The following is an 18,900-nucleotide window of genomic DNA, read 5'->3' on the forward strand; positions in this document are numbered from 1 at the left end:
ATTATAGGGTAATGGCTCCGGTCTAAAATTCAATCTCTTTATCAGAATGTTCAAACTTTACATTCAAACGATAGGGCCCTTGGTGGGTATTTGAGGAAATGAAACCACTTTACTTTCTAATTCATAGTTACGAAGTAATAGCTGACCAAAGTTACGCCCCCCCACCCCATACTTAAAGCATTATAGGGTAATGTCTCCGGTCTAAAATTCAATCTCTTTATCAGAATGTTCAAACTTTACATTCAAACGATAGGGCCCTTGGTGGGTATTTGAGGAAATGAAACCACTTTACTTTCTCATTCATGGTTACGAAGTAATAGCTGACCAAAGTTACACCCCCACCCCATACTTAAAGCATTATATTGTAGTGGCTCCGGTCTAAAATTCGATCTCTTTATCAGAATGTTCAAACTTTACATTCAAACGAAGGGGCCCTTGGTGGGTATTTGAGGAAATGAAACCACTTTACTTTATCATTCATGTTTACGAAGTAATAGCTGACCAAAGTTACGCCCCCCCCCCACCCCATACTTAAAGCATTATGGGGTAATGGCTCCGGTCTAAAATTCAATGTCTTTATCAGAATGTTCAAACTTTACATTCAAACGATAGGGCCCTTGGTGGGTATTTGAGGAAATGAAACCACTTTACTTTCTCATTCGTGGTTACGAAGTAATAGCTGACCAAAGTTACACCCCCCCGGCCCATCCCATACTAAAAGCATTATAGGGTAATGGCTCCGGTCTAAAATTCAATCTCTTTATCAGAATGTTCAAACTTTACATTCAAACGATAGGGCCCTTGGTGGGTATTTGAGGAAATGAAACCACTTTACTTTCTAATTCATGGTTACGAAGTAATAGCTGACCAAAGTTACGCCCCCCCACCCCATACTTGAAGCATTATAGGGTAATGGCTCCGGTCTAAAATTCAATGTCTTTATCAGAATGTTCAAACTTTACATTCAAACGATAGGGCCCTTGGTGGGTATTTGAGGAAATGAAACCACTTTACTTTCTCATTCGTGGTTACGAAGTAATAGCTGACCAAAGTTACACCCCCCACCCCATACTTAAAGCATTATAGGGTAATGGCTCCGGTCTAAAATTCAATCTCTTTATCAGAATGTTCAAACTTTACATTCAAACGAAGGGGCCCTTGGTGGGTATTTGAGGAAATGAAACCACTTTACTTTCTCATTCATGGTTACGAAGTAATAGCTGACCAAAGTTACACCCCCCCCATACTTAAAGCATTATAGGGTAATGGCTCTGGTCTAAAATCCAATCTCTTTATCAGAATGTTCAAACTTTACATTCAAACGATAGGGCCCTTGGTGGGTATTTGAGGAAATGAAACCACTTTACTTTCTCATTCATGGTTACAAAGTAATAGCTGACCAAAGTTACACCCCCCACCCCATACTTAAAGCATTATATTGTAGTGGCTCCGGTCTAAAATTCGATCTCTTTATCAGAATGTTCAAACTTTACATTCAAACGATAGGGCCCTTGGTGGGTATTTGAGGAAATGAAACCACTTTACTTTCTCATTCATGGTTACGAAGTAATAGCTGACCAAAGTTACGCCCCCCCCCCCACCCCATACTTAAAGCATTATGGGGTAATGGCTCCGGTCTAAAATTCAATGTCTTTATCAGAATGTTCAAACTTTACATTCAAACGATAGGGCCCTTGGTGGGTATTTGAGGAAATGAAACCACTTTACTTTCTCATTCATGGTTACGAAGTAATAGCTGACCAAAGTTACACCCCCCCGGCCCATCCCATACTTAAAGCATTATAGGGTAATGGCTCCGGTCTAAAATTCAATCTCTTTATCAGAATGTTCAAACTTTACATTCAAACGATAGGGCCCTTGGTGGGTATTTGAGGAAATAAAATTACTTTACTTTCTCATTCATGGTTACGAAGTAATAGCTGACCAAAGTTACGCCCCCCCACCCCATACTTAAAGCATTGTAGGGTAATGGCTCCGGTCTAAAATTCAATCTCTTTATCAGAATGTTCAAACTTTACATTCAAACGATAGGGCCCTTGGTGGGTATTTGAGGAAATGAAACCACTTTACTTTCTCATTCATGGTTACGAAGTAATAGCTGACCAAAGTTACACCCCCCACCCCATACTTAAAGCATTATAGGGTAATGGCTCCGGTCTAAAATTCAATCTCTTTATCAGAATGTTCAAACTTTACATTCAAACGAAGGGGCCCTTGGTGGGTATTTGAGGAAATGAAACCACTTTACTTTCTCATTCATGGTTACGAAGTAATAGCTGACCAAAGTTACACCCCCCCCCATACTTAAAGCATTATAGGGTAATGGCTCTGGTCTAAAATTCAATCTCTTTATCAGAATGTTCAAACTTTACATTCAAACGATAGGGCCCTTGGTGGGTATTTGAGGAAATGAAACCACTTTACTTTCTCATTCATGGTTACGAAGTAATAGCTGACCAAAGTTACACCCCCCACCCCATACTTAAAGCATTATAGGGTAATGGCTCCGGTCTAAAATTCAATCTCTTTATCAGAATGTTCAAACTTTACATTCAAACGATAGGGCCCTTGGTGGGTATTTGAGGAGATGAAACCACTTTACTTTCTCATTCATGGTTACGAAGTAATAGCTGACCAAATTACACCCCCCACCCCATACTTAAAGCATTATAGGGTAATGGCTCCGGTCTAAAATTCAATCTCTTTATCAGAATGTTCAAACTTTACATTCAAACGATAGGGCCCTTGGTGGGTATTTGAGGAAATGAAACCACTTTACTTTCTCATTCATGGTTACGAAGTAATAGCTGACCAAAGTTACACCCCCGCCCCATACTTAAAGCATTATAGGGTAATGGCTCCGGTCTAAAATTCAATCTCTTTATCAGAATGTTCAAACTTTACATTCAAACGATAGGGCCCTTGGTGGGTATTTGAGGAAATGAAACCACTTTACTTTCTCATTCATGGTTACGAAGTAATAGCTGACCAAAGTTACACCCCCCACCCCATACTTAAAGCATTATAGGGTAATGGCTCCGGTCTAAAATTCAATCTCTTTATCAGAATGTTCAAACTTTACATTCAAACGATAGGGCCCTTGGTGGGTATTTGAGGAGATGAAACCACTTTACTTTCTCATTCATGGTTACGAAGTAATAGCTGACCAAAGTTACACCCCCCACCCCATACTTAAAGCATTATAGGGTAATGGCTCCGGTCTAAAATTCAATCTCTTTATCAGAATGTTCAAACTTTACATTCAAACGATAGGGCCCTTGGTGGGTATTTGAGGAAATGAAACCACTTTACTTTCTCATTCATGGTTACGAAGTAATAGCTGACCAAAGTTACACCCCCGCCCCATACTTAAAGCATTATAGGGTAATGGCTCCGGTCTAAAATTCAATCTCTTTATCAGATTGTTCAAACTTTACATTCAAACGATAGGGCCCTTGGTGGGTATTTGAGGAAATGAAACCACTTTACTTTCTCATTCATGGTTACGAAGTAATAGCTGACCAAAGTTACACCACCCACCCCATACTTAAAGCATTATAGGGTAATAGCTCCGGTCTAAAATTCAATCTCTTTATCAGAATGTTCAAACTTTACATTCAAACGAAGGGGCCCTTGGTGGGTATTTGAGGAAATGAAACCACTTTACTTTCTCATTCATGGTTACGAAGTAATAGCTGACCAAAGTTACGCCCCCCCCACCCCATACTCTACCAGCCTCCGCGGGTTGCTGGGAAAATTGTAGAAATTGGCCAAATAGAGTCAATTGTATGAAAGGAGTCGGCTACGGAGAGAGGCTCCAATATTGCAACTGCGGCTGCGAATGTTACCCTCTATGGCCAAAGTCCCCCGGGATTGCAGTCCTCATTGGCATATTGTTTAGTCAACGATGTTCACATTCACATAACACCATCAAGCTATCTACACACCCAAAATTATGACCATATGTCAACCACTTCTTGAGTTATTTCCTTTCGAATTCTGAAAGAAAACCTGCTCCTGCAGTTCTAGGGCTAGGGGACCCAAACCTACACGACTTGATATCCTTCCAAAGAGCTGTATCTACCACTCAAGAATCACGACCATAGCATGTACAGAACACGAAATATCAAAACAGGAAGCTCCGCTGCAGTACCTTATTAAGTCACTAGGGGCCAAAATCTAATCATTTGGAAGTCTCATCAATTCCTGCCCACTACCAAATATGTATCACGAATAAACACTGCATGCACATCTTTAGAGGAGGGAGTGAGGGACCAACCAGTTCTGGGTAGAGAGAGACCATCCATTTTACATACGGATGAGGGTGTGGGGAGGGAGGACTATCCATTTAAGGTTAGGGTGTGGTGTGGTGAAGAAGAAACAATGTGAAATAGAAACTGTACTGTACAGCCGTCTGTCTGGGAGGGGCCATCTCTTTCACATGGGGTTGAGGGTGTTGAAAGGGCGAGACAATCCATTCTACAAGGGGCTAAGCGATCTGGGAAAGAATGGACAGACTACAGAAGCTAGCAGCGAGGGACCATACATTCAAGGTCAGCTTGGAGGGAGAGGGAAATCCATTTCACACCAGCGTGAGGATATGGGGGAGGGAACTTCCATCCATGCCAGTTGGAGGTCGGGAATGGAGAAATTCTATCCATTTTCTTTCAAAATCAAATGTGAAACAAACCATAAACCTGGTTTTAAACTGTTTATTTGATTGCAATTGTTGACAACAGAGGAATGCAAAGTGTACAATGTGTTAGAAAAAGGCACAAATTGCACTACAACTGAAACAACTGAGGAAGAAAACGTTTGATCTCAAAGCTAATGTATTTTGCTCTCAAGTACAATTGAGGTGGCCAGTCTTATACTAGAAAAGCCACACAAGATACACGCATTATAAAGGCCAATTGAGAACAAAAAACCTTTTTGTAAAGAATGTAACAAGCAAATCGATGTGTAACATCTTACATTTAAAGGTTTTAGATCTAATGCTAGATGCCATTGCAGTACAGTACATCATTTGACTACGGGTGCTTTAATACAGTACGCCGCATAGACCAAAACTGTCATTAACGAGAACTTCATCTACAGATTGCTGGGGGCATGACAGGAAGTTAACTTGATTTGTGATTGTCATTTCGGTTCTAGGTTCAGCCTAGAAATGTACCATCCCCTCTGTCTACCTGAAGCATTATCAGCAGAGAAAATCATGATCTCTTGACGGATAGCAAGGTGTTGAGTCCATTTTGATGACACCCTGAGCTTTGTTGCTGGTGAGGGGTCGAGACATCTCGAGAGCAACGACTACTTCTGCATACAGCGCTCTAGCCTGTTTCTGCGGTACACAGACCCGAATATATGACTAATTCAATCTCTGTGGCTATGCCGATGGCCGGGATTACATTCGAAGAAACCGCAAAGTTCAATGCTCCCGAGATCAGGGATTTCCCTGGTTCTGTTAGCTCATAACTACTTAGGATCTCCAACCACCTGCCTTCTTTTCTGGCCCTGTGCCGTTGTCTTAGTTCGGGACTCCAAGATACGACACAAGGCGAATTATGTAATGGTCTAGGTCCCCGCAACCACCGACCACTACATAAACAGAAAGGACAACAGATAGTAGAAAAACCCAAGCAGTCATAAACTAACAGAACCAGGAAAGTCCCCGTTCTCTGAAACAATGAACTTCACAGCCACCCCGAGTATAATCCCAGTCACAGAAACCAAAAGAGCCACACACCGAGCCTATACACCACAGAAACGGGCTGAAGCCCTGTGTGAAAAAGTAGCCACCACTCACAAAATGCCCCAACCCCTTCCAGCAATATCACTCAGGATGTCAACAAAACACACGTCAAGCACCCTACCATCAACCAAGAGATTGTGATCATCCCTGCCGACAACGCCTCAGGTACACAAAGGGAACCGTACGTTCAGTTAAAGCTATAAATGCAACATCACAAAATAAGTAACTTCCTATCACCCCAAGACAAGTCAGTCCCAGCCCAACTCTGCAATGATGTAAACACTTAACAATTTCAGGTCCTCTGGCAGGGCGTACACACGAGCACCGGTCGTTCTGGATGTCACCGTGGAGATGGCGTACGCTGAAGTTGATCTGGGTTTGATGGCATCAATAAGATCCTGGACTCTGCTGAGAGATGTCAGCTTCTTGTAACTTCAAGAAAGTGAAATTACAATCAATTAAGATGAGGGAGACTAATGTTTTTTTGTTTTTTTTTGCTTGCAATATTTTGAAAAAGGCAGAAGGCTGCCTTATTGTCTGCCAGAAATTGGAAAAGGTGACAGAAGTCATGCAGAAGAAGTTTAAATGCCTGTGACACAAATATGTCACCTAAATTGGTCAAACTGTTCTTAAGCGATCAAAGGTGATGATACTATAGCAAAGTTGAACTGTTTAACGTCATTGACAATGGCCTGAACTTGGTAGTCTGGTAAGGTTGGGGTAAGTTGTACAAGATCTACTCACAGGTGCTAATCCAGCAGCCTCCTTGTTTATTCCTCCAATCCCTTCAGTTTGGAATTCTGCAGCAGGGCCATGGCACGTGCACTGCCTCACACCTTAAGCGTTCATCCAGTCCTAAGTTGGAAAAGAAAAATACATTTGATTACAAGTCAGGACGTTTTCAAGCAAACATTTCGTTAACCGGGAAATGTCAGTGGTTCATAAGTAGAGTTCATAATTAGAGAGTAATGCGCTGCGAAACCAAAGACAATTGAATATCCTGAAGGTTACAAGGATGTTCAATTCATGACCTTGCTGTCCATCTCACCTTAAGAAAAGAACAACAGCTCTTGTAGATAAGCCGGTAGATTCGCTTGACAGCTCTTTGGCTTTGTGATGCACTGGATGTTGTCACATAGCATCTTCAGCGATGGTGGCGCTTGGCACTTTCCTTACTCAGCCCCGGATCGGAGTAGCACACGTCCATCCAGACATTGCTGCGATATCAGCAGAAAAAAGACATGCATCAGCTGACAGAAAAAAAACATGATATTTACATCCTCCATTCAATTCACAATCAGACAAGCAAGTATAAGAGACAAAGATTTTCCCCTAAAGCAGGTTCAGAAATTACAACAGTCTTGTAAACTTGCCAACACAAAGGAATAAATCATTCATTGACAAATTAAAGACTTGTCCTTTAATCAAAATCTGGATTGTGATGACAAGTACCAAACCAGAGTCTGCTTTCACACAATACAGATCAATACAGTACAATACCTTGTTATATCTGTGGAAGCTGCATATGTCCATCAGCTCATTCTATTCGCGTGTCTCTTCTAGTCCTAAGTTGTAAAGAGAAAAAGATAGAATGCATTAGGACCTTTGATAAGAATGTCAGGAAGTTTGTGAGTACTTTGTTCGTTCACCTAATTTCCCATGAAACACATTAAAATGAAAACGTAAAACGCTGCGAAATCAAAGACACTTGAACGTACTCGAGAAACGCCAGTTAGCTTCTAGTCCTTAGCTTTTACTAGGATATCTTTGATGTTATAAGTGTATGGAAGATCATCCAGTCAGGTACAACCGAAGGGCATTGGATTACCCCCACAAACACAATGACAGTTAACGTCAGTGACAATGGCCTGAACTTGTCAGAAATAGCTGGTTCAGGTTGGAATAAGTTGTACAGGATCTACTCACAGGTGCTAATCCAGCAGTCTCCTTGTCTATTCCTCCAATCCCTTCAGTTTGGAATTCTGCATCAGGGCCAGGGTATTTGCACGTGCGTATCAGCTGCCTCACACCCAAACTGTTCATCCAGTCCTAAGTTGGAAAAGAAAAATACAATGTATTAAGACATTTGATCATAAGTCAGGACGTTTTCAAGCACACTTTTCGTTTACCGGGAAATGTCCATAAGTAGAGAGTAATGCGCTGCGAAACCAAAGACAATTAAATATCCTGAAGGTTACAAGCGTGTTTAATTGTTGACCTTACTGTACGTCTCACCTTAAGAAAAGAACGACTGCTCTTGTAGATAAGCTGGTAGATTCGCTTGACAGCTCCTTGGCTTTGTGATGTACTGGATGTTGTCACATAGCACCTTCAGTGATGGTGGTGCTTGGCACCTCCCTTACCCAGGCCCGGATCGGAGTAACACACGTCTATCCAGACATTTCTGCGATATCAGGAGAAAAAAGACATGCATCAGCTGACAGAAATACATGATATTCACATCTTGCCATTCAATTCACAATCAGACAAGCAAGTTAGAGACAAAGACTTTCCCAGTAAGCATTGTTCAGATTCAAAAATCAAAAGTCTGGTTAACTTAAACTTGCCAACACAAAGGAATAAATCATTCATTGACAAAGACTTGTCCTTTGATTAAAATCTGGGTTGTGTTGGCAGTTACTGAACCTGAGTCTGCTTTTACACTATACAGTACAATACCTTGTCATATGTCTGTGATTTCAAGCAGCATTTGTCCCTCAGCTCAGTATTCACGTGTCCGTTCCAGTCCTATGTTGTAAAGAGAAAAAGGTAAAAGGCATTAGGACATTTGATCCGAATGTCAGGACGTTTGTGAGAACTTTGTTCGTTCACCTAATTTTCCATGGTGCACATCAAGATTGAAACGTAAGACGCTGCGAAATCAAAGATGCTTGAAAGTACTAGAGGAAACACTAGTTAGGTTTTAGTCCTAGCTTAGATATCTTTGATATTTCAAGTGTATGGAAGATCATCCAGTCAAGTACTACCAAAGGGCAACACAATGACAGCTGAAAAAAGTTGGATAAGGAGGCTCCATTTGCAATTTAAAGGATTAAACTACAGAATAACTCCTACCTAACCGAACACTAATAAAAAATTGCCCCTGACTACTCGTAAGCGGCCGGTCTCACCTTCAGAACAAACACTGCATCACATGTCTTCAAAGATGGTCTCGGTGATGTGTTGGTACTGCTCCGGGAGTTGTCTTCTTCAGGTTCGTCGCGAAGCCCCGGTTGTGGTGACACTTGATAACTGGTGATGAGGGGAGAGGGAACATCCATTTAGTGCCAGTGCGGGACCCAATAACTAATCCTAACTAAGCAGAAAATGCTTACTATGCTAAAATGTATGTAATAGATGTTGATACTGTCAGCACATGGTAGTTGCTTGAAACTTTTTGGACTAATGAAGTCTTTAAGAAAGTTATTTTGCAGCTTAAGGCTAAGTCATCTGTCAGATAGTTGTTAATGTGTTAGTGTGTTTGTGTTGTGTGTTATTGCGCGCCATAGGACTGTAGGTTTTGAACCACGTACACCGATAAGTGCGGTGGGTTCTTTAACGTGCTCGAGGTGTGGCTCTCCTCAAACACGGGACCTCCATTTAACGTCCTATCCGAGGGACGTCCCTAACCGAAGCTAGGTACTCATTTACACCTGAGCGAAGTGAGGAAAGTCGTGTTAAGTACCTTTCCTAAGGACACAACGTCAAAGGGACAGATCAGGTAACCCCGGATTCGAACTCAGTACCTCTGGGTTCTGGGGCCAAACACCCTGCCACTGTAACACCGCGACGCCACATGTGTGTGTGTGTGTGTGTGTGTGTGTGTGTGTGTGTGCGTGTGTGTGTGCATTAGTTTGTGTGTATGTGTGCGTTCCAACGTCAGCCTAAGCCTTAATATAAGTAGCCGAAATTTCAATAGGACTTTATAGGAGGCTACAAAAGCTCAACCCTCCATACCATAAATGGGCAATATCAACATCTACTAAATATAAAAAATGCAAATAGATGAGACAAAAATAAAAAAATGCAAATAGATGAGACAAAAATAAAAGATCACTTAACAAGAATTTCATCTACAGACTGCTGGGGGCATGACAGGAAGTTAACTTGATTTGTGATTGTCATTTCGGTTCTAGGTTCAGCCTAGAAATGTACCATTCCCTCTGTCTACCTGAAGCATTATCAGCAGAGAGAACCATGATCTTTTGACGGATGGCAAGGTGTTGAGTCCATTTTGATGACACCCTGAGTTTTGTTGCTGGTGAGGGGTCGAGACATCTCGAGAGCAACGACTACTTCTGCATACAGCGCTCTAGCCTGTTTCTGCGGTACACAGACCCGAATATATGACTAATTCGATCTCTGTGGCTATGCCGATGGCCGGGATTACATTCGAAGAAACCGCAAACTTCAATGCTCCCGAGATCTGGGATTTCCCTGGTTCTGTTGGCTCATAACTACCCAGGCTCTCCAACCACCTGCCTTCCTTTCTGGCCCTGTGTCATTGTCTTAGTTCGGGACACCAAGATATGACACAAGGCAAATTATGTCGTGGTCTAGGTCCCCGTAACCACCGACCACGACATAAACAGAAAGGACAACAGATGGGAGAAGAACCCAAGCAGGCATAAGCCAACAGAACCAGGAAAGTCCCCGGTCCCTGAAACAATGAACTTCACAGCCACCCCGAGTATAATCTCAGCCACCGACACAGTCACAGAAACCAAAAGAGCCACACACCGAGCCTATACACCACAGAAACGGGCTGAAGCCCTGCGTGAAAAAGCAGCCACCACACACAAAATGCCCCAACCCCTTCCAGCAATATCACTCAGGATATCAACAAAACACACGTCAAGCACCCTACCATCAACCAAGAGATTGTGATCATCCCTGACGACAATGTCTCAGGTACACAAAGGAAACCGTACGTTCAGTTAAAGCTATAAATGGAACATCACAAATCTGTAACGTCCTACCACGCCAATGACATTAGTCAGTCCCAGCCTAATTCTATGAAAACATGAAATACTTAACTATGCCATGTCCTCTTGCAGGGCCGTACACACGAGCACCGGTCTTCCTGGACGTCACCGTAGAGATGGCGCACTCGTCGGACAGCCTCTCACCCAGAATAAGTCCCACCATGAACATCGGTGTAGCTGATCCGGGCTTGATGGCATCAATGCGGTCCTGGAAGCTGCTGAGAGATGTCAGCTTCCCTTTTTTTGTAACTGCAAGAAAGTGAAATAATCAATTAGGATGAGGCATAGTAACATAAGCAAATAAGCAAGCAAGCAAGCTGAGCTACATCTTTTTGCGCTGCGAAACAAGACAAATTGAATATCCTGAAGGTAGCAAGTTCAATTCTCGACCTTGCTGTCCGTCTCAACTTTAACAAAAGAACACAACCGTTACGGTTCTCGTAGATAAGCCGGTAGATTCGCTTGACACATCCTTGGCTTCGTGATTTACTGGATGTTGTCACATGGCACCGTCAGTGATGGTAGCGCCCCGGAGTAGTCCGTCTAGACATGTCTGAGACATTGGCGGAAGAAGAAGCAGACATCATAAGCTGACAAAAAACAAGAATTTACTAGCATTAAAGCATTGTTCATATCCAGAAATTGAGACTGTCGGTAAACGTTAAACTTGCCAGCACAAAGGACTAAATCACCAGACATAATTCTCTGCGACATTGCATACTGACGGAAGAATCAGACATGCATAAGTTGACCATGATTTTCAAATCCTAACCGTCACATTCAATTCACAATCAGACAACCAAGTAAACGAACAAGACTTCTCTAGGGTTAAAGCATTGTTCACATCCAGAAATCAAAACAGTCTGTAACTTGCCAACACAAAGGAATAAATCACCTTTACGAACAAACACCGCGTGTCATCGAAGATGGTCTCGGTGACGTCTGGAACACAGGCTGTGGAAGCCTTCTTTTCGGGTTTGCTACGAAGCTCCCATTGCGGTCAGACGCTTGATAACCGGTGATGCTGAATCACAGCTCGCTGCGGTGTCCAACAGACATTTCTGCGACATCGGAAGAAGAAACAGACATGCATAAGCTGACCAAAAAACAAGACTTTACTAGCATTAAAGCATTGTTCAGGTCCAGAAATTGAAATTGTCGGTAAATTAAACTTGCCAGCACAAAGGACTAAATCACCAGACATAATTCTCTGCGACATTGCATACTGACGGAAGAATCAGACATGCATAAGCTGACCATGATTTTCAAATCCTAACCGTTACATTTAATTCACAATCAGACAACCAAGTAAACGAACAAGACTTCTCTAGCGTTAAAGCATTGTTCACATCCACACTGGGAGAAGAAGAGGTACCTTCCTGAGTGAGAAGAGGTATCCTCAAGAAATCAAAACAGTCTGTAACTTGCTTACACAAAGGAATAAATTACCTTTACGTACAAACGTCGCATGTCCTCGAAGATGGCCTCGGTGTCACGTCTTGGATCACAGGCCCTGGAAGCCTTCTTTTCGGGTTTGCTGCGAAGCTCCCGTTGCGGTCAGACGCTTGATAACCGGTGACGATGAATCACAGCTCGCTGCGGTGTCCAACATGTCGGCTAACGGCGGCAAAAACCGTAAGGTCTTCCCTTGGTGATAGCTGAGCAGATATGACGCCCAAACCTCCCGCCTGGCCAGGTGAAAGCCTTCTGCACACGGCACGAGGAAAAATACTGGCCTGTGATTCGTCAAAGAAGAGAATTCCGGGTTGCCATTGGTAACAAGAGTGCACTTTTTCCCTATTGGTTGATGAGATTGATCTCATCATAGAGTCTGTCCCTCATTGGTTATATACACTGATGAAATTAATTAAAGCAATGCGAACAACAAGCGCAAGACGTCTGATAGCGATTTAGAACGGCACTGCAGCTGGCTGTCAAAAAAAAGGTCATGGTGTTTCCATCACTGAAGCAGTATGTTATTCAGCTCCATCGCGAGCTCAAAATCACCGCGAAGTCGCGCACACTCTATGTTCTCCTTGCCGTGAAATTAAATCACCACAAACCTGCATGCATTTAGCACTGTGTATTGTAAACTATTGCGTTTCCAGGAATTCGAGGGAATCAACAAGTTATGATTAGTGAGCTTAGAATTCGGAAAATTCCTTGAAAGCCATCTTCAGGAAAACCAGATCGAAAAGCCCTCCTCATTCCGGTTTGAAAATGCCGGAATCTGACGTCACCTATTACGACCTAACAATTGATTAATTCAATCATCGGGTGAGTAGCCGTCAGACAGTCAGTACGGCGCAAGTTGCAAATGACTGGAGAGCCCTGAACTAGAAGAAGAACTTTGTTGCGGATGCGCGACAAAATTAATTGTAACTGGTACAATGTATGGCAACTTACATAAATGACAGTTGAACTGTTAACTATGACGGGCTTATGTAAAAAAAAGTTCCACGACCTTCGCAAAATGATCTTAACTTTTATGACTGACGCATTATGAATGTTTCTCATTGATTATAAATCATATCAGGGGATCATCTTCTCCACCCAAAATAACAGAAGCTGTCCCAAGTATGACCTTTACAAAGGCTATTCTAGCATTCATAATCAATTATGGAAATTGGATTCTCATTAGCATAATTCATATTCAAAGATGTATGGATTTATAGTAGTTTCTCATTAATTATGCAAATTAGGTCTTCCTTTGCATATTTTCTATCTATCAACATTCCTCTCTTCCTCAGATATAAATGTCACATATTCGAATAGTCCCATTATGGAACGCAGCACGCTTAAGAAATTTCCTCATTAACGTTGAAGAGGTTCATCAGTCACGTATATAATCACAGTTACGAGAATATTCGTCAAACAATGACTTAAGAAGGTAGAGAAACGTACCTCCAAATTTTCGATGTCAACTGTACATCTTGATCACGGAACTGACCTAGTCTCGCGAGGACACGAGACTAGGACGAGACTTGTGAAGATCGTCCTGCCTCCCCCGCCTCCTTGCGGAGTAGGGGTAAGTAGGACTTGGGCAGCTCCTAACCTCCGGTACGGTTCATCCCAGTGTGTTCCAACTGGATGTGGACTGCCTCTTTAATCTTCCTGTGGGAGTTACGTGACTCTAGGTCTATGATCTCTACGATGTCCGGGATTGGGCCGTTAGTGACTCTGTGTTTTGTTTTTAGTTCATGCTGGCTAAGTGCGGATATCCCATCACTACGGTCTACGGACTTTTGATGTTCCTCAGTCCGTTCACCTAACCTCTCCTATACCTCTCTGTTTCCCCCACATACACCTCACCACACTGTTCACACGATATTTTGTAGATGACGCCACACCTCTCACTGGGAACAAGCGGGTCTTTCGGTCTGACAAGGGCATTACGTAGCGTGTATCCAGGTTTGGAAAATAAGCCTACGTTGTGTTTTGCGTACGCACGTTTCAGTCTCTCAGAGACCCCTTTGATGTAGGGGAGTACGCAGTGCGTCGCTCCTTGTTTTGGGGGTTGTGGTCCTTGGTCACCTTTTTACTGGCGTTGTTGTCCCCCTCTTTAAGCGCCCATTCTGGGTAGCCACAGTGACGGAGAGCTTCTCTAACTTTGTCCTTCTCTACTGCTCTCATTAACTATGCAAATTAGAATCTGATTTGCATTATCATAAAGCATCACTTTAGCTATCTACATACCAAAAATCATGATAAACCGCATTTTGAGTTAAAGTATTTTCCCATTGATTATGTAAATGAGGTATTCATTTGCATAGTCAATATCTATCAACATTTCTCTCTTCCTCAGCTTCATGTCACATGTTTAAGAGTCCTATCCTAAATTGCAGCGGACTTAGAAACTTTCCTCATTAAGTATGTAAATAGATACTGATTTGTTTAATCAGTATCTAATTAAGTAGATCATCATTCAAGCTATCTACGTACCGAAAATAATGACCACCTGTCACCCCCTCCTTGAGTTATTCTCTTTCAAAGTCTGAAACAAAACCTGGTCCTGCAGTTCCAAAAAGCCGCTAGGGGGCCCAAACCTATGGCACTTATTCTATGCCCCAAGAGCTATCTACCACTCAAAAATCGAGACCATGGTATGTCCAGAACAAGACATGTCAAAACAGAAAGCTTTGTTGCAGTACTGTAACAAGCCGCTAGGGGGCCCAAGATCTAATCATTTCCAGGTCTAATCAAGACCTACCCACATACCAAATATGAAGACAATCCAACCAGGCCTTCTCAAGTTATGCTGTTCATCCACACGCATAATGGCATCGCAGTAGCTCAGTGGTAGGGTGTTTGGCCCCAGAACCCAGAAGTACCGGGTTTCGACTCCGGGGTTCCCTGATTTGTCCTGTTGACGTTGTTCAATTGGCAAAGGCGCTTAACACGACTTTCCTCACCTCGCTCGTCGCTCGGATAGGATGTTAAATGAAAGTCCCGTGTTTGAGGAGAGCTACACCTTCAGCATGTAAGAGGACCCACCACACTTATCGAAAAGAGTAGGGGTCCTTCCCGGTTTGAGTGTATATATATTTGTCCGGATATGCAGCTTGTATTCTGCAGTACAAACCTGGTGTGTCATGCCTTGAGGCGGTTTAACAGGTATGCAATACAAACATAACGTTACACACATGCAAATGCTACCTAAACATATCCCTTTGGGCGAAGGTACATTGTAAGTAGCCATTAAAGGGAAACCGTGTGTCGTCACTTTTTCTTCACACCATCTACATTAGTAAATAATAGTTTCAAGTAAAAACAACACTGATATTTTTTGGCATAGAACTGCCTCCATGCATACAATCCCATTTTAATTCATCATATGAAAAATGCATATCAGCAACATTGACAATACATATATAACTTATTCCTATATTTCTTTTGAGACACTGACATGCGATGATGCAAGAAATACTATAGAATCCATTGAAAGAACAAAATATTGCTGTGTGTTTCATGCTTTTCACAAATGTAGCAGAGCTAAATAAGAAGTGACATTTTGCTATTTAGTATTTCAGCCTACATGTCATTATGTCCCTCCTGGTCATCCAGCTGCAGACTCACTGAGTCTCTCTAGAGGGCGCTTCATGCAAGGTAAGTATCGCTCCAGCTAGTCTTCAGCAAGGCATTTTACGGATTAGGAGGAGGGCATACTGAAAATGCAGAAATGTTCGCGGTGGTTTTATGTTCGTGGTTTTCGCGGCGACGTTTCACCGCGAACTTAAATCCACCGCGAACATTTTTGTCCAATACTGTAGCAGTATGTGACCATCGAAAACACTCCATTTTCGTCTAAGCGCGAAATAAAAACCACGCGAATTCGAACTTAAAAGTCTTTAACCTACTTGGGTAGAGCACGCTCCTTGCAATTGTGTAGAGCGTGTCGAGGTCTGTACAAGTAATATCGGTAATAGCATTTTTCAAACACGAGCTATCAAACACCCGAAGTCCAGTACTTAAGAAAGCTACCAGGGGAGCTGGTCATTTCTTAATTTTGACAAAACCTACCAACATACCAAATACCCATCTTCTTAACTTCTTGGGTTTTGATGGAGAATTGCTTGGAATTTGAATATTCTTCTAAAATATATCCAAAAGCTCTGATGGGCTCTGAGTCGCACAGTGCTCTGCAATGGTATGGTAACAAGGATTAAACAGCTATAGGCATGCTTCTGAGAAATATTTGATACCCGGAACAAACAAATAATAAAAAGCCAAACGTTTAGATAGGGACGGACGCCTAACAATTCAACAGAAGTGTTCAGAGTAGCAGACCGGAGTAGAATAGGCTAATATTATAAGAATTTGAAACTTTCACACCTGACAAATAATGGGAGAGAAATATTTTACGTTGGCTTGCAAATGCTTTCCTGGTATTTTATTGATGTGTGTTAGTGCACCTAAAACCGGGATTTTTCCAAATAGAGTAAATTGAAACCAATCTGGCAGAACAATAAACCATTTTCTCCCTGTTATTCTGTCAATATCACAGATTACGTTTGTCACTTATACTATATACGTTTTGTATTCTCTCTAGTCGTGCTGATACCATAATACTGAAATCTGAAACTACCGTCCGTCGCACTCAGAATGAACGTACACTCAGACTAGTGCTAACATTTTCCCGGGAGAGAAGATTTGTCATGATTATTTTGCCGCTAATTACCTTTTATACAACAGCTACTGTTCCATCCTTTGCTTGAAGAGAGTGCTAAGGATATAAACGTGTCCAAAACGGCCGCACCGCACGCATCAGCCCATCGGTAACAACCGGTTTGTTGAGTTCAGTAAAACGTCCGCTCAAAGTCAATCCCTCCGCCATGGCAACTTTTTTTCTATGCCTAGCACCATCACTTAGCTTATGCATTATTCATCGGTTATTCATCGGGACGTTAACGGGATGCAGTAGCTACTAGCAATACTAATGTGTCCATGTGTTTCTGGTTGCGTTAGGAGCAAACTTTAAGGAAAATGTCGCCTTCAGTCCAGTATCACACAAAAAATTAGAACATAGAAGTGTTCCTCACAAACCTTTGTCGTCTGCTGAACAACAGAATTCTGATAATGAAAATGTGGCGGTGGTAAAATATACGTGCCGTAGGTTGCAGCAACAAAGAGGTGTTTTTTGATGATTGATCGTGATGCTAACTGGGTATTGGAAGCCAACCAGATATCACTAGATTTGTTGGCCTGCAGTTTAGCTATTTGTCGCTAGATGTCTCTGATGCATGGTCTATCAGCACCAAGGGCGGGATATGTATATCTAACAGCAGTCATGTTCCAGTTCCTTTGGGTGTGAGAATGGACGGTAAATGATCGACAACAACATTTGGGAAGATCAGCATTAGCCACTGCGGGGAATTTTTGTATGCAAATTTATCTTATTCTTGGAATGGTTAGAATTGATACTGTATGTTCATGCATTTAAAGTTCAAAATTCATTGTTTGAAATGTTAGCCAGCCTCAAATTTGCGGAGAGGAGACTCGGGAGCTGCGGAGAGTAGACTCGGGAGTTACAATAGGTTTGGATTCCAGGCTAATCCTACACTGGGAGCACCCCTTTGAGTTTTATTCGGTAACTTTCCTCACTTCTGGAGCTGGGATTCCGAATACCGGGAACACAGTGTCTGGTATACATGGTATGGCCACGGCTTGAGCTTGCAAAAATACAACACTTCCCCCAAATCTCCATGCAGATATTGGGGGTGGTTAAATCGCTAAAACTCTTCTTGTTCATCCTTTGGCGTTTGCCTAGTAGTTTTACTTACTTATTCATGTCACGCGTCTTGCGATTTCAAGTGCATCGTTCCTCGAGGGGCGTATTCATTGGAACTATGAAATAAAGCAATATAGAATTGTGCTGTTGTTAGGAAGAGGGAATTTCTTTTGGCCATGGTCATGCATGGTGGGGAAAAGGGTCCCGGACGGCAAATTTTCGAGTTATGCCAATCTTCCACATACATAGTTACATATATACATACATACATACACACATACCATTTGTCCCGTTGACGTTGTGCCCTCAGGAAATTAAAGGCACTTTACACGACTTTCCTCACTTCACTCAGGTGTAAATGAGTACCTAGCTTCAGTTAGGGACGTCCCTCGGATAGGACGTTAAATGGAGGTTCCGTGTTTGAGGAGAGCCACACCTCAAGCACGTTAAAGAACCCACCGCACTTATCGAAAAGAGTAGGGGCCCTTCCCGGCGTGAGTGGTTCAAAACTTACAGTCCTATGGCCGCACATGGGGAAATTGTCTTTTTGAGATCACCTGCGCGCCGAATGGCAGTCGCTACAGACCCTTGCGATCTAGCCCCGCCAATTGTTCGCTCCTCGCAATTCAGCCCCTGGCTGGGAAAAGAGAGTATTCGGCCTACCCTACCCAACCCAATACATACAATTCTTGACGAAGGTAATATCTAACCTAACAAACTGGCACAGGTAATGACGTCTTTATCAATAAACTACTTTTGTAAAAAAAGTATAGTTCTCATCTACTTAGACGTCTAAGTTGTGTCTTATATAGTCCATGCGTAAACAACACCCATGGCGGTAACGGTCTTGCGCATGCTCCGTGTGTGTAACACTCTATCCAAGGGCTACATGTGAAATAAAAACATCAAGACTA

General features: G+C 42.4%; 1 long non-coding RNA gene across 5 annotated transcripts; it reads right to left on the bottom strand.

Annotated features, from left to right (window-relative positions):
* Nucleotides 1–4,718: 4,718 nt before the first annotated feature.
* Nucleotides 4,719–12,439, bottom strand: LOC136443377 (uncharacterized). 5 transcript variants are annotated; one of them, XR_010757136.1, is made up of 12 exons: nt 12,208–12,439; nt 11,654–11,819; nt 11,186–11,311; nt 10,811–11,007; nt 8,905–9,025; nt 8,453–8,521; nt 8,009–8,177; nt 7,700–7,822; nt 7,274–7,338; nt 6,822–6,990; nt 6,518–6,628; nt 4,719–6,205 (listed from the first exon to the last, which is right to left on the bottom strand). It is a non-coding gene; the product is annotated as an uncharacterized lncRNA (long non-coding RNA). The 5 variants fall into 5 exon arrangements; XR_010757134.1 differs by having other exon boundaries at nt 10,811–11,311; nt 12,218–12,439; XR_010757133.1 differs by having other exon boundaries at nt 10,811–11,311.
* Nucleotides 12,440–18,900: the final 6,461 nt, after the last annotated feature.

Source organism: Branchiostoma lanceolatum, chromosome 10, assembly GCF_035083965.1.
Source record: "Branchiostoma lanceolatum isolate klBraLanc5 chromosome 10, klBraLanc5.hap2, whole genome shotgun sequence".
NCBI lineage: Eukaryota > Metazoa > Chordata > Leptocardii > Amphioxiformes > Branchiostomatidae > Branchiostoma > Branchiostoma lanceolatum.